Here is a 23,050-nt window from a genome sequence, read left to right on the forward strand (position 1 = left end):
GGGCAACAGTCTGCAGTTTGCACATTATTCCCCACGTTTGCCTGGGTATCTTCCGGGTGCTCTGGTTTCCTCTAAAAATGTGCAGGTTGTGGTTGGATTGACTGCGCTAAATTACCAGTAATGACCATGAATTTGTAGATTAGGTGGATTAGCCATGGGAAATGCAGGGTTACAGGGATAGCTCTTCGGTGGACTCGATGGGCCGAAAGGCTTCCTTTCACACTGTAGGGATTCTATGAATCTATTCTATGATCTGCTTTTTTTTTAAGACTGACCAATAAATGTTGATTTCTCTTCAATTCCCGAATGAGCTGTAACATCAACAGTGGAAGTTACAATTACAGACGGGCATTACAAATGCAACTAGATCACTCAGGCACAAGGATCAAAGTCTCCCAGTTTGCTGTGCATTCACATTTTCTCTAGATACCCTAAATGCCAGGCAGTGTTAGTGGAGACCAGCCACTATGATTACAGGAAACCTATACACTTACATCCCTCTGCTATGACCAAACCATGATTAAAAAAAAACTTCTATCCTGTATTTCTGAATAAGATCACACACCTTTCATTTTGTTAAATGCTACTTTGTACCATTTGTGTGGAATGGACTCCTTCCTTACACATTTCCATGACAATTATTTAGTCAGAAAGAAGGGAACTGCATTTGGATAAATACCTTCACATCCTCAGGACATCTCAAAGCAGTTTACAGCCTACCAGACTCTTTGTGTTATAATGCAAGGGAGTGATGGTGAGGATTTGTGCACAGCAAGCTCCCAAAAAGCCCCAGACCCCACTAACCCCACCGACAAATTTGAAAGATTCTGAAATGCAGTTATCTTTTAAACATCGCAAATCATGAATTCGTTGCAAATCAAACCACTTACATTTCCTGTCAAAAGCATTTGGTGTGATTACTTGATCCAAGAGGTTGATATCCTTTAAGCTCAATCGGAAACCAGTCCGGACTGGTCGATGGATGAAGATGTGGGGAGAAAGATTCACAAGAATGGTTTCAGTAATGGGGGACTTCACTCACATGGATACATTGGAAACACTGAAGCTGATCTCCTGGAAGAGGAGCAGAGTAAGGGGAGATTTGATAAAGGCGTTCAAAATTACAGGAGGCCCAAAGAGAGCAGGTAGGGAGAAATTGATCCTATTGGTGAAAGGGGTGAAGGCAATTGCAAAACAAGCAACGGAGACAACCTCTTCCATGCAGTGAGTGGTTGAGTTAGATTAGATTCCCTACAGTGTGGAAACATACCCTTCGGCCCAACAAGTCTATCACCGACCTGCCGAAGCATAACCCACCCAGACCCATTCCCCTACATTTACCCCTTCACCTAACACTACAGGCAATTTAGCCAGGCCAATTCACCCTAACCTGCACATTTTTGGATTGTGGGAGGAAACCGGAGCAAACCCACGCAGAGAATGTGCAAACTCCACACAGAGTCGCCTGAGGTGGGAATTAAACCCAGGTCTCTGACGCTGTGAGGCAGCAGTGCTAACCACTGTGCCACCATGCTGCCCATCTTGAATACTCTTCCTGAGAGTGTGCTGAAGGCTGGGTCAATTGAAAAAGATTTTGGTTAATGATCCAAAATGATTAATTGCAGGGCTATGTGGAAAAGGTAGACGAGTAGGCACTGGTGATTTGCTCTTGCAGAGAGCTAGCATGGACAGGACCGACTGAATGACCTCCTGTCATGTTATAACTGTTCGATGTTTGCTTTGAGAGGGGTCCCATGTAAAATTGGGCTTGCACGTTGTCAATATAAATTCTAATTGAAGCCCAAAACCTGTCATGAACCCAGCATAAATCCTCAATATCTTAGAGGTTGGTGCTGGTAATGCTGTTGCTATAACTTCAGACTCTTACCTTGAGGAACAGAGTGAAATAAAATCAAAAGATATAGGTGCAGAAATTAGGCCATTCAGCCCATCAAGTCTGCTCCGCCATTCAATCATGTGCAAAAATTAATGGTTTGATAGGTCTTAATATGGATATGATCATTTTTGTCCAAGCTGATTGGTGTTCAGTCTTGAACATTCTGTAATAAACCAATTGATGAAGGGAGAGGTCACAAACCAATCAGATGGGAGTATTCTTCTGGAGATCACCCAGGATTCAGAGCTAGAGGTTTAGTCTCAAAACACCAGGATATTGGGAGGGAGGTTCCTACAACTTTCTCACTCATAGACAGAAATTATAGGAGGCTCTTGTGGCATCTCTACCTTTGATTCAGGCTCCATTTTGGAATGGCAGGCAGTGACCAGTGAGGTACCGCAGGGATCAGTGCTGGGACCGCAGCTTTTTACAATATATGTTAATGATATAGAAGATGGTATTAGTAATAACATTAGTAAATTTGCTGATGATACTAAGCTGGGTGGCAGGGTGAAATGTGAGGAGGATGTTAGGAGATTACAGGGTGACCTGGACAGGTTAGGTGAGTGGTCAGATGCATAGCAGATGCAGTTTAATGTGAATAAATGTATGGTTATCCACTTTGGTGGCAAGAACAGGAAGGCAGATTACTACCTAAATGGAATCAATTTAGGTAAAGGGGCAGTACAAAGAGATCTGGGTGTTCTTGTACACAAGTCAATGAAGGTAAGCATGCAGGTACAACAGGTAGTGAAAAAGGCTAATAGCATGCTGGCCTTCATAACAAGAGGAATTGAGTGGAGAAGCAATGAGGTGCTTCTGCAGCTGTACAGGGCCCTGGTGAGACCACACCTGGAGTACTGTGTGCAGTTCTGGTCTCCAAATTTGAGGAAAGACATTCTGGCTATTGAGGGAGTGCAGCGTAGGTTCACGAGGTCAATTCCTGGAATTGCGGGACTACCTTATGCTGAAAGACTGGAGCGACTGGGCTTGTATACCCTTGAGTTTAGAAGACTGAGAGGGGATCTGATTGAAACATATAAGATTATTAAAGAATTGGATACTCTGGAGGCAGGAAACATGTTTCTGCTGATGGGTGAGTGCCGAACCAGAGGACACAGCTTAAAAATACGGGGTAGACCATTTAGGACAGAGATGAGGAGAAACTTCTTCACCGAGACAGTGGTGGCCGTGTGTGGAATGCTTTGCCCCAGAGGGCAGTGGAGACCCAGTCTCTGGATTCGTTTAAGAAAGAGTTGGATAGAGCTCTCAAGGATAGTGGAATCAAGGGTTATGGAGATAAGGCAGGAACAGGATACTGATTAAGGATGATCAGCCATGATCATATTGAATGGTGGTGCAGGCTTGAAGGGCAGAATGGCCTACTCCTGCACCTATTGTCTATTATCTATTGTCTTAAAGTTCAGTTGGCAGCTCGGAAGGTAAATGCAATGTTAACATTCATTTCAAGAGGGCTAGAACAGAAGAGCAGAGATCTACTGCTGAGGCTGTACAAGGCTCTGGTCAGATCGCATTTGGAATATTGTGAGCAGTTTTGGGCCCCGTATCTAAGGAAGGATGTGTTGCTGTTGGAGGGGGTCCAGAGAAGGTTTACAAGAATGATCCTGGAGATGAAGGGCTTGTCATATGAGGAGTGATTGAGGACTCTGGGTCTGGACTCTTTTTCTTTCAATTCATGGGAATAGGGCATCTCTGGCTAGGCCAGCATTTATTGCCCATCCCTGATTGCCCAGAGGGCATTTAGGAGTCAACCACATTGCTGTGAGTCTGGAGTCATATGTCATTCCTGAAGAAGGGCTCACGCCCGAAACGTCGATTCTCCTCCTTGGATGCTGCCTGACCTGCTGCGCTTTTCCAGCAACACATTTTCAGCTCTGATCGCCAGCATCTGCAGTCCTCACTTTCTCCTGGAGTCACATGTAGGCCAGACCAGGTAAGGATGACCAGATTTCCTTCCCTAAAAGACATTAGTGAACCAGATGGGTTTTTCTGACAATTGATAATGGTTTCATGGTCATCATTAGAGTCTAATTCCAGGTTATCATTGAATTCAAATTCCACCATCTGCTGTGGCAAAATCTGATCCCGGGTCCCCAGAATATGAGCTGAGTTTCTGGATTAATAGTTGAGTGATAATACCACTGGACCATAGCCTCCCTTTAATGGAGTTTAGAAGGATGCGGGGGATCTGATTGAAACTTACAGAATGCTGAGATACCTGGGTACAGTGGACATAGAGAAAATGTTTTCACTATTAGGAGAGATTAGGATGCGAGGGCACAGCCTCAGAGTGCAGGGACAGCCCTTTAGAACTGAGATAAGGAGGAATTTCTTCAGCAATGGGGTGGGGAATCTGCGGAACTCATTGTCGCAGAGGACTGTGGAGGCCAAGTCATTGAGTGTCTTTAAGACAGAGGTTGGATAGGTTCTTGATTAGTAAGGGGATCAAGGGAGAAGGCAGGAGAATAGGGTTGAGAAACATATCAGCCATGATCAAGTGGTGGAACAGACTCGATGGGCTGAATGATCTAATTTTGCTCCTATATCTTATGATCCTTGAGCTGAAGCTGTAGGTTCAAGTCCCATTCCAGGATCCAATGGACAAAGAACAATTTGCAGCTAAAACATGTTGAGTATCAGTCTACGACAGAAAGCAAGGTGGAGCCTCTCGCAACACAATCCGTTGCTGCAGACTACAACATACAGGAAAAAAGGTGCACTGCCACAAAGAACTTGTGATCCTTGGAGAGTGTCTGGCTGAGCTTTGAGCTAAAACTTTGATCAGAATGTTTTCAAGAAGGATTTAGATATTGTTCTTAAGGCTAGAGCGATCAAAGGACATGGAGAGAAAGTGGGATGATCAGCCGTATTGAATGATTAGATTAGATTCCCTACAGTGTGGAAACAGGCCCTTCGGCCGAACAGGTCCACACCGACCCGCCGAAGAGTAGGGTCATGTTCAAAGGGCTGAATGGCCCGCTCCTGTTCCTCTTTCCTATGTTACTATGGATCAATTGGGACTGGCAGCACAGAATTCCGATTGGGATGGATTTGGGGCCTGTGTCCTTGATATAGCTCGGCTGGATATTGGAGCACTGTGAGTTAGACCTGACTTTGAACAGAGAATTCCAGAAGAAGGTAGATGCAACAGAGTCTGCTCTTTGATGTTGATCAATAGGGAGAGTTGCTATTTTCGAGTTAATTGGACTGTACTTGAGTTGGTTGCTGGAATGCTAACTCAGGACAGATAGACTTTTCATCGGTGAGGGAATCGAGGGACTTGGGGTAAAGGCAGGAAAATGGAGTTGAGGATGATCAGATCTCCTTGAATGCCACAGCAGACTCAGTGGGCTGAATGGTCTACTCCTACCCTGCTCCTAGGGTGGTGCGTGTGTGGAATAAGCTGCCAGAGGAAGTGGTGGAGGCTGGTACAATTACAACATTTAAAAGGCACCTGGATGGGGATATGAATAGGAAGGGTTTGGAAGGATATGGGTCAAGTGCTGGCAAATGAGATTAGATTAATTTAGGATATCTGGCAAGGATGAGTTGGAACGAAGGGTCTGTTTCCATGCTGTACAGCTCTATGACTTTGTGACTCGCGTGCTATTTACTTTATTGGCCTTGGAGCAGATTGTTCAGTGCCTCTGTCTCAACCTTCCTTCATAAAGAAAACCTGAACAAAATACAGCTCTTACAGCCACAGTGTGGTCACGCACTAATATTCCATTTGGACAAGAAGATGGCCTGTGATCTTCTCTTAAATGTCTCCAACATATAGTCACATCTTTAGTTGATTGACATCAACAGGAAAGAGGTATTATGATGTAAGGGTAGCAACACTTGCTCCTGAGCCAGAGACTCTAGGTTCAAACCTCACTCCAGGACTTGATGGTCAAGAAAACCACACTCCATCGTCATGTCACCCTTTATTTACTCTTGCCCAGTTCATGGGCTCTGACCAGCCAACTCAGAGCCATCATAGAGATGTACAGCACGGAAACAGATCCTTCAGTCCAACTCGTCCATGCCAACCAGATATCCTAAATAAATCTACTCCCATTTGCCAGCATTTGGCCCATATCCCTCGTAAGTACTTCCTATTCAAATACCCATCCAGATGTCTTTTAAATATTGTCATTTTACCAGCCTCTACCACTTCCTCTGGCAGCTCATTCCATACACACCACCACCCTCTGCGTGAAAAAGTTACCCCTAGACTGAGGAGTCTGTCAGAATCTCTGTTTATCTCTGTCAGCCAGGATGCCCTGAAAGGCCCCAGGTTAACAACCCCAATCAGGGAACTCATAGTCAAAGATCCACCTGGGCCTTGTTCCAATCACTACAACTGAGAAGATTGAGTAATTGTAAATTATTCCAACATGCATTGATGGAAAACAGGAAGGAGAGATTCCTGGAAAGCCATGAGATGGAGGAAACTTGTGCATCTCCCATCAGCATCCACAGCTGTAGGCCACACAATGCAGATAAAAACTGTGCTTTGTCACATCAACATGGTCTCCTTCTCTAACTTCAAATAATGTTGCTCTCGTTAATGTTGATGTTGCTTTGTGCACCCCTAGTGCAGCAGTAACCTTGTATGCCTCACTCTGTCTAAGTACCCTATGATGTGTACGTCCTTGCTTGCTATGATCTGCCTGTACTGCTCACAAAACAAAACTTTGCTCAGTCTAGGGGCAACGTTTTCACACAGAGGTGCGTGTATGGAATGAGTTGCCAAAGGAGGTGGTGGAGGCTGGTGCAACTACAACATTTAAAAGGCATTTGGATGGGGACATAAAAAGGAAGGGCTCAGAGGGATATGGGCCAAATGCTGGCAAATGGGATTAGATTAGTTTAGAATATCTGGTCGGCACGGATGAGTTGGACTGAAGGGTTTACTTCGCTTAGGTACATGTGACGACAATAAATCAAATCAATTCAGATCCTTTGGGCATTGGCTGGAGGGTGAGTGTGGGTCAACTTGCTGCCAATAGCGTGGGGTTGAACTCCCGCTCTGACCTTGCAGCCCCCACCTCCTCACGCTTTGTGTGGTAGGGGTCATGGCTGTGGGGCTGGGTGGGGAGAGTGAGACCTGGCATCGGAGAGTGGACGTTGTCCTTTTATAGCGCTGAGGGAGTTGACCCAAGCTGAGAGCAATCTTTCCAAGAGCAGAGATACGTCAGTGGGAGCCGAATATCAGTTTCTGAGAGTGTGGACGAGAGCCAGGGCTAAACGTTGGTGAATCTGAGCTCAGATGTTTCTCCTCACACAGAAATGGAAGGCTGGAACAGGGCCAGGAGTTTAAGTTATCATTGAGCCGCAAAAAAGAAAGTGATTTCAATGACTTGATGATGTTGCTGATTTAATGTTGGGGGTGGTGGGGGGAAACAGGAGATTTCCACAAGGCAGCCTTTTAATCAGGACAATATTCCAATAATGCAAGAGCTAATTCAGGATGCATTATACAGTCTGGATGGGTTCAGAGACACTCTTTAGGTCTAACTTAGAGAGGGCTTGAGAGTCAGTAAGGCCAGAAGGTGCAGCTAATCATCTGGAGAGTGGTAGGGCACTGAACTGACCTCAGAGAACAAGCACATCACATGATCAGTCACCGAGTCACAAGACCAAGAATGTTGCAGGTTCGATTCCAGTGATGAAGCAATGCTGAGCCAACAGAACCCGAAGAGAATGGGTTCTGTTCCTCAGCCCTGCCGCACACGACACTTAATAAACTTAAAATGGTCACATCTTAATGAGTGAAGCCCATTGTGACCTTGCCAAATGTGATCATTCCCAAGATGAAGGTTCCACAGAGAGTGGACTCAGGTGTGCAACCTTGCAGATTACATTAATAGCCTACAGAAACAGAAACTGCTGGGAACGCTCTACAGGTCTGGCAGCATCTGTAGAGAGAGAAATCAGAGTTAACGTTTCAGGTCTATGGTACCTTCTTCAGAACGGTCACTTCAGTTCTGAAGAAGGTTGACTGGACCGAAAACATTAAATCTGATTTCTCTCTGCCGATGCTGCCAGACCTGCTGAGCTTTTCCAGAAATATCTGTTTTTGCTTCAGGTTTCCAGCATCTGCAGTTGTTCGTTTTTTTAACTTTATTAGCCATCCTGTCTACTTTTTGCAATATGGATCCCCCTAGCTCTCAGCAGCTCGGACAGCGAAGGGCATTGTTTGAATCCTCTGGAGTGGTATACCAAGAGATTCTGAACATGCAATGGAATATTTGTACACTTCAATGATCAGAAGCACTCACAATAAAAAAAGATGACTTGCATTTAAATAGCACCTTTGGTGACCATAGAACTATCTCAGAGTGGAGGGTCAATCTGGTGAAGCTCCCATACAGGATTAATTGCTTGCTAAACAGCAGAAGCAGCATGTCATTGACAGGGCTAAGTGATCCCACAACCAACCAATTATTTAAAATCAGACTGAAACCTGTTAGTTATGAGATAAGGAGCCTTCTTCTTAATTCAGAGAGGTTGTGAACCCCTGAATGTTCTACCCCAAGGCAATGAGGAAGCTCATCTTCGAGTATGTTTAAGGTAGAGATTAATGGATATCTGATTACCAACAGAGTGCAAGGATGAGCTGGACAAAAGTGTTTGACCAATCTTGATTGTATTGAATGGCTGGATGGGCTGAATGGTCTTCTCCCATTCCTGTGCCCTTAGATCTGGAAAACTGTACAATTCCTCCATCCCTGGGCCTTTGAAGTTCAACCATGCATTTTCATTCAACTTCACTACACAGTTACTTGCTGCCTCTTTCTCAAAGTTTATCAGGAAACAAGCAAGGCCATGGGGGCTTGTCTTGAAGTGAGCCAGACATGTAAATCTCAATTGTACTCTATTGATTGGTGAAGATATTTGGATAGGTACATGAATAGGAAAGGTTTGGAGGGATATGGGCCAGGAGCAGGCAGGTGGGACTAGTTTAGTCTGGGATTATGGTTGGCAAGGACTGGTTGGACCAAAGGGTTTGTTTCTGTGCTGTATGACTCTATGTGCTGATCAATGAAGATGCCAGTAATCCAGTAAAAAGGTGATGGCCTAGTGGTGTTGACCCAAGACTAGTAATCTAGAGAGTCATGTAATACACTGAGGACCCAGGTTTGATTCTCACCATGGCAATCAAATAAAACCTGGAATTAAAAGTCTAATGATAACTATGAAACAATTGTTGATCAAGTTTTTAACAAAAAAAAAACGGTTTCCCAAAAGCTATCCTTACCTGCTCCAGCCATCATAGGGTTGACTTTGAAATGGTAGGTCACCTGACATTGACTAAGACAAAGCCTGAAATATTCTCTTTACTAACATCTGGGATCTTGTGCTATAGCTTTCTTGCACCCAATGTCCCAGACAACACCAACACCATCTCTCTGTTGGATGTGTTCCACTGGCAGTAGAGGTGGTGGCACATTGGTCAGGTGTGAATTGAAATTCCTCAGCATTGACTCTGGAGTCTCACAGCATCAGGTCAAACATGGGCCTAGAAACCAACTTCAGATTACCATCTATTACCTCCCTCTCCCCTGCTGAGTCAGTGCTCCCTCCCACTGGTGAACTGCGCTTGGAAGAAGCACTCAGAGTGGCAAAGGTGTAGAGTGCACTGTCTGCAACAGACCCATCTCTAAGAGTGACCCACTGCATAGTCTTTGTGGAGACAAAGCCCCCGCCTTCACATTGAGGATACCCTCCATCATGTTGTGTGGCACTATTACTGTGCTAACCAAACAGATCTAGTAATTCAATAGCCCTCGCCCTGCAGAAATCTATCAATCTCATATTGCAACACTCTTAAATGATTGCCTGGATCCTGGGATACAAAATATGTTGATGGCATTTTAGGGGAGAGAGTTACAGATTTTTACATCACCCTTTGAAGAACCGACAGAAATCTCTACTTTATGACCTGGGTTTTTGCTACCCACCCCAAAGATTATTTTAATTAATTAACTTAAACACCTGCATTGGATCACCCCTTAATCTTCTGTCTAATTCTAGACAATACAACATGTCCTCATAAATTAACCCTTTTAGTCCCAATATTGTTTTCGGAGCATTTATATAACACCTAAAGCAGGGCATGCTCCCTCTGGTGTGGTGAGCTCTTTGCTTTAAATGCTAATGTGCTTGAAGTTATTGCCTTTCGATTGTCTGCTAAAGAGAGACATCTTTCAGGTCGTAGATTCTAATGAGGTTGCAGAATAATTAGCTGGTAATAATGTCCTTCTGCAAGCAAAGGGTAAAGCCAAATAAATTGGGAATTCATTTTCAAATCACATCAAATGAATCATTCTCTACTCCAGTTTCACCTCAAGCAACCAGACCATATTATCAATGTAACTTATCCTTTGTTTAGTTCTATTATTTGCTTACCATTGCAGTTTTAGTGTTATTTTTACTGTGTTGGTGTTCAAGGAATATATATTGGATCATTTCAGCTACACAAGCATCATTTATACATCTATATATAAACACAGCCTACGTTCGCAGTTCTTTGAAAATAAGTGGCAGTGATATTAACACAATTTCTTCCACAAGAATATTTAATAAAAGACACAGAGATATCCAGGACTACAATGATCCAATTGGTTTTCGGTGGAATGCTGCGCACTTTCCCCGCAATATGGCTCTGTGGATCTATGCAGTGGTTCATCTGAAAGTGAGAATAAAATTCTTCCAGCAAGGTTTTTTTTAAAGGATCACAGAAAACCCTACAGTGTGGAAGCAGACCACGCCACCCCTCCAAAGAGCATCCCACCCAGACCCTTCCCAACCATAGTCGTGCATTTCCCATGGCTAACCCACACATCCCTGGACAATTTAACATGGCCAATCCATTTAACCTGCACATCTTTGTACTATGGGAGGAAACGGGAGCACCCGGAGGAAACCAGTGCAGACAGGAGAATATGCATACTCCACAGAGATCGTCATTCCAGGCTGGAATTGGACATGGCTCCGTGTACTGTGAGGCAACAGTGCTAACCACTGAGCCACTGAGGATGAAAGCCTGTATTAGAAGATTAAGGAGATTATAGTTGAAGATTCGAAATAGTAAGGGAGACCTATAGGGTTAGATGGAAACTATTTTCAGTGATTGGGGAATAATCTTTTGGTAATAGAGAACTTAGATATGACGAAAGGAACTTAAACATTGACGAATTTGGAAGTTTTCATTTTTGACTCTTCAGAACAGGGGTAAGAGAAACCAAACATTTCAATTGGTGTTCCTCTTTCAAAATTTGATTTCTTGTGATCCTGTCCTGAATGGTGCAAGGTGAAAATATGAAATTTGTGATTCTTTTTAAAAATAAAATTAGGACTAGGAAGCAGGGTCCAAATATTAAAGCCAGACCTTCCAGAAGAAAAATTACAAAACATCTGCACATAAAGGATAGAATGTAATGTCGTCATCTGAGATGGGCTTGGAAGTAGAGGGTATTTATTGGTGTAGGAGGGTATGGGATGGGATTCCGCATCACCACCTTGCTTCTAACCCAACCAATTCCAGCAAATTCCAGCAATTCCATACATAATTACTAACTTTAGCTCAGTACCACTGATATTCGACATGCGCATTGGCATCTGGGACAGGAGTTAGGACACGAGATTCCTTGCTGTCAGGTCGGTGCCTAGCCAGGGGCAGCAGATGCATGGGCTCATGCTCCAAGCCACATACCATCCTGACTTGGAACTATCTAATTTTTCTTTCACTGTTGCTGGGAGCTCTCACCTGTCAGCACAATGGGCACCTATACCACATGGACCCTTTCGAACTGAGATGAGAAGGAATTTGTTCAGTCAGAAGGTGGTGAATCTGTGGAATTCATTGCCACAGAAGATTGGGAGGTCAAATCACTGAGTGTATTTAAGACAAAAGATAAATAAGTCCTTGATTAGTAAGGGAATCAAGGGTTACGGGGAGAAGATAGGAGGACAAGGTTAAGAAACATATTAACTATGATTGACTAACAGAGCATACTCGATGGGCTGAATGGCCCAATTCTGTTCTGCTATCTAATGGACCTCAACCTCAAGTAGACAGCTACCTACCACCTCCTTGAGGGCAATTATGGTTGGGCAACAACTGGTGGCCTTGCCAGTGATGCCCACATCCTGTCAACAAACCAAGAAAAGGTCACTGAGCAAGTGATGGCATTGTGGGTGTACCTCCACACATGGATTTCAGAGGTTCAAGAAGGCAGCTCACCTCCGTCTACTGAGGGGTAACTAAAGACGGGCAAGAAAGGCTGGCCCAGCCAGAGCTGCCCACATCCCATGAATGAACATTAAAAAATTGTCACCGGTTAGTTCATATGCCAAAAGGGTCGAAGCCCTCACTCCACCCTCTTTATACCAACTCAATGTACCTGATAATACTCCCACATGGAGCTTGGCATTGCTTCCTATCGCTGGATCAGGAATGTTAAGACAATCTGTGGTATCCCAGCTGTCTTGCCAGTTCACATGGTGCAGCCCATTCTCTCTGGTTTGGTGTGGTTTGAAGAATCAAAAAAGCACAGAATTGTCCATTCAGCCCATCGTGTTAGCACTGGCTCTCAGAACATTTTAGGTTAGTGTCAATCTCCTGCCTTTTTCCTGTCACCCTGTACACTGATTCTATTAGAACAATCATTCAATGTCTTCTTGAATGCCCCATTTTAACCTGGCTCCATCACTCTTCCAGACACTGCATTCCAAACACAGGTCACTCCTTGCTTGCAAAAATATTCCCACAGCCTCTTCTATGAAAAATTTGAAAATGGGTGTTGTCTGATACTTGAGCTTTTTATGAATGGGCTTCTATGAGATACAAGTCGAAAGTGAGGACTGCAGATGCTGGAGATTAGAGTTGAGAGTGTGGCGCTGGAAAAGCACAGTGGGTCAGGCAGCATCCGAGGAGCAGGCGAATCGACATTTTGGGCAAAAGCCCTTCATCAGAAAAGGATTTGAGATACATTTCTGTGAGATCCAACCCTTATTCCTCTAAATTCCAGCAAAAACAAGCCCAGTTGATCCAGTCTCCCTTTATATGTCATATTGGGGATATCAGAGATCAGGTGCTTTCTTATCTTTAAGATGTGAGAAAACATTCCATTTTTGCCTTCGTTTGAACCAAGAACCTTGAGAGGTTTTGAGGATTAAATGTACCAGTTTACCTCTGATCTGATTAGTTATCTGACTGTACATACAGAGACTAAGTCATTCCCCAATTAACCTTGAATGACATTCATTGTGAAATTAACTAGCCAATTGTTTTGTGCAATTGCCATGGTAAGCACCTCCCACCACAGTACATCAACATGTCTGTAATTCATTTCTAGGAGGAGGGAATGGAAGAACAAGAGGGAGGGAGGTGCAGGGGGAAGGGTGCGTGTCAAAGTGATCATGGTCACTCAATCTTTCTTGGAGCTCACAGTTCTCAATTTCTCAATAGATTGTGTGCAGCAATGCTGACCCAGGTATTGTAAATGCTTGGCTCACAGATTAGTGTGACAGTGTACAGCTTGTTTCATTACAAGCTTCTAAATTTAACCACAAAAGCCTCCCTGTGGGTGCAGAAAATGATTAAACGCTGTACACAGTCCAGCTCACTGAGCCAACACACTCCTGCTTAAAGAGATTTATCCTTGCAGGGACCGGTGTGGTGATGGGGTTTGGGAGGAGTGCAGTGGTGGTCTCTTCACCAGGGACTCCTGGGTAAGGCACAGGATTCAACCCGGACCCACCGCGCGGTGACCAACTGCCAAGAGGCAGCTTTCCACTTGAGTTTAACAGGGAACACAGGAAAACCTGCAATGCTACTGGATGACTTCTCAGTTCCTTGATTCCAAAGTAGCGACATGTTTTTCAAGAAATAACTTGCAGGTGTTAAAGATACCATCTTTCCTCGGCTATCAGCAATGACTTAGTGGGTTGCACACTTTGCCTCTGAGATAGAAAACCATGGGCCTGTGCACCACACAACACATTTGACATCTAATTCAGATGGTCAGTCCGCACTGCGTTGTTGGGGGTGCCAGGATTTGGTTGCGCTGTTTAACTGGAGTCTCTATCTCCTTCGAGATGTGTGCCTAAAAACTCCCCATGGCAATATTTAAACAGCAGGGGAGTTCTTCCTGCTTTTTTTGAGCAATATTGACAGGCAGGAGGCTGGAAGAACACAGCACACCAGGCAGCATCAGGAGGTGGAGAAGTCAAAGCTTCGGGTGTAACCCTTCATCTCCTGATGCTGCCTGGCTTGCTGTGTTCTTCCAGCCTCCTGCTTGCCTGCCTTGGATCCCAGCATCTGCAGTTTTTATTATCTCTTTTTGAGCAATATCTTGAGAATTATGTGAACAATCAAGCTGAGATTGTCAGCCAACCTTGCAATGCATCTCACACTGCTGAGAAACGATACAAATTCACGCTCAGCAGCTTGGTTTCTGCAAGCAAATGTAACATGATCTTCTGTTTGTAGGCATTGTTCCTCTTTCAAGTTTAACCAAACTAGAGGGCATAGGTTTAAGGTGAGAGGGGAAAGATTTGAAAGGGACCCGGAAGGTGGCGCGTGTACAGAATGAGCTGCCTGAGGAAGTGGTGGAGGCTGGTACAATTACAGCATTTAAAAGGCATCTGGAAAGGGTATATGAGTAGAAAGAGTTTAGAAGGATATGGGCCAAATGCTGACAAGTGGGACAAGATTAATTTAGGATATCTGGTCGCCATGGACGAGTTGGATCGAAGGGTCTGTTTCGGTGCTGTACATCTCTATGACTCTAAAGCTTGGAGATAGTGTTATGGGGGACCAATAGTTCCCTGGCATTCTCCATGGTAATGCCACGAGCAATCGGAATGAACTTCTCAACCAATCAGCGTGCGCTTTTCTACTGCAGTGGAAACTGCTGTGCCTTTCGAAGTTTGGCTTTCTTGCTTCTGTCCTGATCAGTGCAAGACAGAAAAAAAAAACGGTCAACGATGTTACTTTTTCAGCAAAGCTTTCATTGTCCCTTACCCAGTTTCACAAAAAGAAAAGGGCACTGGTCTGGTCCATGAAAAACTCTGGTTCTTGGGACCTTTCTATGCTCAGATTGGCTGCCATGTTGTCTTGTATTACACCAGTTGGGCGGCATGGTGGCACAGTGGTTAGCACTGCTGCCTCACAGCGCCTGAGACCCGGGTTCAATTCCCGCCTCAGGCGACTGACTGTGTGGAGTTTGCACGTTCTCCCCGTGTCTGCGTGGGTTTCCTCCGGGTGCTCCGGTTTCCTTCCCACAGTCCAAAAGATGTGCAGGGTCAGGTGAATTGGCCATGCTAAATTGCCCGTAGTGTTGGATAAGGGGTAAATGTAAGGGTATGGGTGGGTTTCGCTTCGGCGGGTCGGTGTGGACTTGTTGGGCCGAAGGGCCTGTTTCCACACTGTAATGTAATCTAATCTAACCAGTGACTGTACATCCCTGGCTCTTTGCCCTCCGGGTGGTCTTGGATTTTTGGGCAGGCATCCAAGTCCTTGCATGAAGGGCTTATGCCGGAAACGTCAATTCTCATGCTCCTCGGATGCTATCTGACCTGCTGTGCTTTTCCAGCACCACACTCTCGACTCTGATCTCCAGCATCTGCAGTCCTCACTTGATCCAAGTCCTTCTTCCCTGTTTAAAGTTTCCAAATTGGAAAAATTCATTTTTATACCCAAGTGCAATTTGCTTCACTCGCTGATGTCTAAAAAACTCAAAACTCTCAAACATCCTGAACATAAATCCAAACTTTTCAATTATCCAACAGATTTTCACACACTCCCTGCTAGCTCCCATTTCCATTTGGAGCGTGACAGATTACAAAGGCCAGTTCTATCCAACCAGGCCTCGAATTCTCCCAGATTGCACTGAAAATAAAACCTTTTGCCCCAGAAATTGACAATATCCAGTTGAAAAACATGGTTAGGTTGAAAAACCTTACAGTCATATAGCGTCGTTCACAGTCCTGGGGCCAGCCCAAAGCAATTCAAAGCCAGCAGAGAAATTCTGACGTGCAATCCACCACTCTAGATAATTATTTGGCAGCCAATGTGTGCACAGCATGATCCCACAAATGGCAATGTTTCTTGATAGATAATCACTATCCAAGGTAAATGCCCCACCTCTTCCAAACACAGGCCTGAAGCATCCTCAGACTGAGAGGGAAGATGGATCATCAGTTTTATGTATCTCTCAAAAGACTGCCCCTCCAACAGTGCAGTACTCCCTCAGTAACTCTGGGAATTCTTGACTTGATGCTCAAATCCCTGGAATGTTTGTGGATGGGGTGCAATCTGGCGATTGAAGTTGTAACTTGCAAATGGGAGTGCTATCAAGTGATTCTATTCCCAATCTGCCCTGAATCTGATCCAACATTGGTATCCTTCAAGTCTCTCCTTCCATAGGGCTGTTTTTGCCAGAGATTTGGAAGCTGAGGGGTGACCTTATAGGAGTTTATAAAATCATGAGGGATATAGATAGGGTGAATAGCCAAGGTTTTTGCCACAGGGTAGCAGAGTCCAAAATTAAACAGCATAGGTTTAAGGTGAGATTTAAAAGGGACCTAAGGGGCAACGTTTTCACCCAGAGGGTGGTGTGTGTATGGAATGAGCTGCCAGAGGAAGTGGTGGAGGCTAGTACAATTACAGCATTTAAAAGGCATCTGGATGGGTATATGAATAGGAAGGGTTTAGAGGGATATAGGCCAAGTGCTAGCAAATGGGACTATATTCATTTAGGATATCTGGTGGGCATGGATGAGTTGGACCGAAGGGTCTGATTCTGTACTGTATGACTCTATAACTCTTGGCTGTGGGGTAGGAACCATCTTGGCTTCACACTGAGAGAGACCACATCCTGATTTTAATCCAAAAACCCCCTCCCCCGGGAAAAAAAGGCTTTAAGTTGGATGCCAGTTTGAGACCCCCCCCCCCCCCCCAGTTCACCCCTTAATGTCGAGCGGGTTAAAGGGGCACCTCTTCCAAAATGTTCCCCCTTGTTATCCAAAATCTGCTTCTTGTCTTACATCTGTTCCCCCATTGCAACACAACCCTTATTTTTCAAGCCTTGGAATATTTCCCATGTTGGAGGGTGGAATATGTACATGGAGCAAGTATTCCTGAGGCCTGAACTGAAATCTTCCTGTTAAATCCAAACTAAAACTCGGAAAAAATAGAAAATCATTTCCATGAAGCTCTTAAAACTATCCTAACTGATTTATTCAGTTTATCTTTATTCTTTCATGGGGTGTGCGGAAGAGCAGCAGTTGTTCTCCTTCCCTCTAATTGCTCTTGGTCTAACTATAGGAATGTAGGACTTCATAGAAACCGTACAGAGTGGAAGCAGGCTATCAGGCCCATTGAGTCCACACTGATCCTCCAAAGAGCAGCCAACCCAGACCTACAGTATCCCTGTGAGCCTCCATTTCCCCTGGCTAACCCACCAAGCCTGCACATCCCTGGATACTCCAGGCAATTTCCCATGGCGAATCCACGAAACCCGCATATCTTTGGACTGTGGGAGGAAACCGGAGCACCCAGAGGAAACCCACACAGACACAGGGAGGATGTGCAAACTCCACACAAACGGCCATTCCAAGGGTGGAATCAAACCTGGATCCCTGGTGTCGTGCGGACCACTGTGCTGACCCAACATTGTGGGGGTCCTACAACACAAAGACTATGGAGGTTTGTGAAGACGGCCTACTATCATATTGGAATCATAGAATACCTACTGTGCAGAAAGAAGCCATTCAATCCATTAAGTTTGTACCAGCCCTCCAAAAAGTGTACCTCCCAGACCCAGCCGTAATCCCATAACCATGCCTACACCATAGATAGTCCACCCAACCTGCATACCTTTGGATTATGGGAGGAAATTGGAACATCCAGCAGAAACCAATGAAGACACAGGGAGAAACGCACACAGACAATCACCTGAGGATGGAATCGAACCTGGGTCCCTAGTACTGGAAGCAGCAGTGCTAACCACTGAGCCACTGTGCCACTGACGTACGAGTAGGATTAGGCCATTTGGCTCTTTGAGGCCGCTCTGCCAATCAAGATCATGCATTATAGGAGGGCTATGAATACATTGGACAGAGCGCAGTAGCAACTTACAGGAATGCTTCCAGGGATGAACAACTACAGTGATGAGGGTAGATTGAAGACATTGGGAGAGTTCTCCTTGGAGAGAAGAAGGCTGGGAGAAGATTTGATAGAGGTTTTCAAAGTCATGACCAGGGCTTGATGAGGAGAAGATGTTCCCACTGGAAAAAGAAACAAGAATGAGGGGGCATAGTTTAAAGTGATCTGCAAAAGAAGAAAGGGTGAAGTAAGGGAAAATGTTTCCACACAGCAAGTAGTTAGGGTATGGAATGCACTGCCTGGAAGTGTGGTGGAAGTAGGTTCAGTTGAGATATTCAAGAGGGAATTAGATAATTATTTGGATACAATTAAAAGTGCAAGGGTATGGCGATAAAGAAGAAGATTGACAGTAGGTGCTGATGCACAAAGTGGCACAGGTAATATGGGCCAAATGGCCTCATTCTGCCCTGTAACAGTTCTCTGCTTATTCAGTTGTTAGTTGAGGCCCTATCATTGACTCCTGTGGCACTCTACCAGTTCCAGACCCATAGAGTCATCCAGCACGGAAACATACCCTTCAGCCCAACTAGTCCATGCTGACCATACTCCCAAACTAAACTAGTCTCACTTGCCTGCACTTGACCCATATCCCTCCAAACATTTCTTAATCTTGTTCCTATCCAAATATCTCTTAAACATTGTAACTGTACTTGTATCCACTTAGAGAAAGATTCCCTGTGTCTCGTTAGTGAACCAACCCTTGATCCATGTTAAAACGCTACTCTCTACACCACGTGATCTTCTCTTGTGTAGCAGACCTTGATGTGACACCAGAATCCAATGGCTGTACATTTGCGTTTACTCACACAAACTTACCAATTTCACTACACGACTGGCAAATGGGCAATACTGATCTGTTTATTTTAAGATCTGTCACAAGAGATGGATTTGAGCTCAGCAAACTATTACTATAGAATTAAAAAAGTGAATCCACAATCCCTAACACTAAATGCTACAGTCTATACTCAGAGTGGCTGTTGGTCAAATGTTCTGCATTCTTGTTCACTATAATGTTCTCACTTAAAGGGATATTGCAACAACAATGTGGTTGTTGCTTAGCTGCCTAATGAAGTGACCCATCCTAGAAGCATGGCATTCAAATCGAAACTCTATCAACAAACACATTGACTTAGACCCCATTTACTATCCCCTGAGAAAAAGAACAGAAAATGGCATCACCATAGGAAATGACATCATCACAGGAAATGACATCACCCACACAAGGACACCCAAACATACAAATAGAAAGCAGGAAACATCAGCAGTGCTTCATCCAGAGGCTCACTGAAGATGTTACCAGTATGGTGATGAAACGTCTGAAAATGGACCTTCCAGCTCAGCGAGCAAACCTACATCCAGAACCTCAACCTGAGCTACAAATCTTCTCAAAACTCAATCTATCCTCATCCTGTAAATTGCTTTTGCACTTGTTTGGAGCAGACAAGTGGCACTAATTATGTTGGGATTATGTTGGACATAGACTCGTTGGACCATAGGGTCTGTTTCCGTGCTGCATGACTTTATAAACTTCCTTGAAAAAGAAATGCATTTCATTGACTGCCATGCACTTTGGGGGAATGCCTTGAGATGTTGAAAAGGTGCTATATAAATGCAAGTCTTCCTTTCATTATCAGAGAGCATCGTAGACACGAGATTTGGCTGGAATGTGAATCCCATCTCATTGTGAAAACGCTGGAAGCGGAGCAAGAGAACCATCAATTATCAGGATGTAAAGAGTTCCTGAAATATTTGCCCTGTGGTTTGTTTCTCTTGTTTTTATTTCTGTCTTTCTGTGATTCACTGCCCAGTTTTTGATCTGTGAGCAGGGTTGTTGCTATGTTAGTCATGCCACATGATTGTCCCGTGCTGATTGGTCAACTTGACGCTAGGCGTAAAATCCACAGCAGTCACATGACGCTACTCGGAACTTGCAATTGGTCAAGGCCGTTTTGTTACATCGATTAAAAGGATACATCTTAATCGCTGCAATTTCGTCTCTCGCCGTTAGTTTGTAGAAACTTTGTGAACCCATTACGTAGCAAGATCAAAGCTCTGGGCTACTTGTTAAAGCTCTCAATCGAAGTACTTGTTAAAAATAAATTTCTGCCCTTGACTGGCTGCTTTAACTGAATCCCTTGCAGATTTACAAAGTGCCTCAGGTCCAGTCTTTATGTGTGTATGGCTGTATTCGAGGGTCTGAAACACCAGATCCAGTCGCCACTCATCTGAAGAGAAATGGACCTTGGTGACAGCAGTGATGTAGTGCGGGGATGCAGCAACACTGCAGCAGCAAGCCATTGCTGCGGACTCATTGAAATGCTGCTCAGAGCCTAATATCATTACAGCATCATTACTCACTCTGCCTGGGAATGTGCCTGTGAACTTGAAAGCTGCGGTTATAATACATAACCGAGAGCTGGGCAGCTGAGGCAGAGATGCCAGCCTGTCCTTATCTTTCCCGGTCTCACTGTCGCAATACAGCACGCCACCATTTCAACCCCAACACCCTAGCAAATTCATCTCTGTCCCTTCACTCTGAAACCTTGCTTCAAATCCTGACAATGACATACCATTTTCAGCTCTCCTCCTTCGTTTATTTTTTCTCTCTTCCTTCTTCCTCCCACTTTGATCCCCTCTCTTTTTCCTCTCTATTTATCCCTTCTCTCAACCCAGTCTTTCTTTCCTTCCATTTTGCTTTATTTCTTACCCCCTCTTTCTCTTTTTCCATCTTAAAGGGTCAGTGCTGAGAAAGTGCCGCACTGTCGGGGGGGGGTGTCAGAGGGTCAGTGCTGAGGGAGTGCTGCACTGTTGGAAGGTCAGTGCTGAGGGAGTGCTGCACTGTCGGAGGGTCAGTGCTGAGGGAGTGCCGCATTGTTGGAGGATCAATGCTGAGAAAGTGCCGCACTGTTGGGGGGTCAATGCTGAGGGAGCGCTGCACTGTCGGAGGGTCAGTGCTGAGGGAGTGCTGCACTGTCGGAGGGTCAGTGCTGAGAAAGTGCCGCACTGTCAGGGGGGTCAATGCTGAGGGAGCGCTGCACTTTCGGAGGGTCAGTACTGAGGGAGTGCCGCAATGTTGGAAGGTCAGTGCTGAGGGAGAGCCACACTGTCAGATGGTCAGTACTGTGGGAGTGCTGCACTGTCAGAGGGTCAGTGCTGAGGGAGTGCTGCACTGTCAGAGGGTCAGAGCTCAGGGCATGTCGAAGGGTCAATGCTGAAGGAATGTTGGAGATCCTATCTTTCTGACATAACATTAAACTAAGGTCCTCTATCCTCTCTCAGGCAGATGTAAAACATCTCACAGCCATTGTTTCATAGAAGCATAGGGGAGTGTTCCCCAGTATCTCTTATCAAATATTTATCCCTCAATCAAGATCACAATCAGATTAGTGTTTGTGGGAGTTTGCTGTGTGCAAACATTGGCTGCAATGTTGCTAACATTACCATAGTGAATAAACATCGTATTGACTGTTGAGCACTTTGGAACATTCTAAAATTGTGAAAGACACTACACAAATGCAACTTTTTCTTCCCTCTCTCCTTTCCTTTCTTGTTTTGGTTGAAGAGATGGCGGGACAGGTCATTAAAATCAGATTAAAAAATGACACTCCTATTCATTTGTGTTTCTTTATTTAGTGGAGAAGAATGGCTGTTGGAAGAAATTTATTATTTAACAGGGTTTAATGAGCACTCATTTGGCAAAGATGACAGAAAGTTCCTATTAATATCAGTCCAGGGCTGCATTGTAATCGAATAGAATGCCCAAAGACCCTCGAAACACGCAGGCAAATTAACAAATGAAGCAGATCATAAGTGGGGAAATTGGGAAGACAGCAGTGAAGTAATGAAAGTAATATACCCCTCAAATGACCCATCTGTTGATGGGGGAGGACCGTCAAATGAATTTTATTCTTCACCTTTCAATGAATTCTTGCTGCAGAGACAGCATGCTGTTAATGAATTTCCACCATTTCAAATTCACGCAAAGGAAATAAGGAACCTTAAATGGTGGAGATCAGAAATAAAGCCAGACATTGCTGGAGAAACTCAGCAGGACTGGCAGCATGTGTGGAGAGAGATGTAGAGTTAATGCTTTGAGTGGTGCAATGTTAACTCTGCTTTCTCTCCCCAGATGCCAGTGGACACACTGTATAGCTCCAGCAATTTTGATTTGAAATAAACGAACAACTTTGTGGTGAACCTCCATTGTGTTGACAGAGATTGTGGAGTGAAGATGCCTCATGGCGTGCAAGACAGACAAGATCGAGGACTCCAATAATATGAGCACAGCAAGAGCCCGGAGTTACCCTGCTTTCTTAATACCATGGGATCTTGGTTCAGCATGTCCTTTTTTTTGGTTTGAGAGTTATGAAGAACATGTTAGAAAGATCAAAACACTTGTGTTTCTGTAGCAACCTTCATGCATCAGGATCCTAAGGACTTTATAACCAGTAATATAACTTTTTAAACATGCTCTCACCAATGTCATAGAATCTTAGAGTCATACAGCACAGAAACAGGTCCTTCGGTCCAACCAATCCGTGCCGAACATAATCGCAAACTGAACTAGTCCCATCTGCCTGCTCCTGACCCACATCCCTCCAAATCTTTCCTATGCATGTACTTATCCAAATGTCTTTTAAATTGTGCCCACGTCCACTACTTCCTCAGATGTTCGTTCCATACACAAACCACCCTCTTTGTAAGAAAATTGTCCCTCATGTATTTTTAAAATCTCTTTCCTCTTACTGTAAAAATGTGCCCCCTAGTCTTGAAATCCCCCATCCTAGGGAAAAGCCAACTACCATTAACTCTATATATACCCTTCCCTATTTTGTAAACCTCTTTCAGGTCACCTCTCAACCTCCCATGTTCCTGTTTAAAAGGTCCCAGCCTATCCAGCCTTTCTTTATAACTCAAACTGAAGAGTTGCAGCCAATTTGGGCACAGCAAGTTCCCACAAAAAAAAA

Source organism: Chiloscyllium plagiosum, chromosome 39, assembly GCF_004010195.1.
Source record: "Chiloscyllium plagiosum isolate BGI_BamShark_2017 chromosome 39, ASM401019v2, whole genome shotgun sequence".
Taxonomy (NCBI): domain Eukaryota; kingdom Metazoa; phylum Chordata; class Chondrichthyes; order Orectolobiformes; family Hemiscylliidae; genus Chiloscyllium; species Chiloscyllium plagiosum.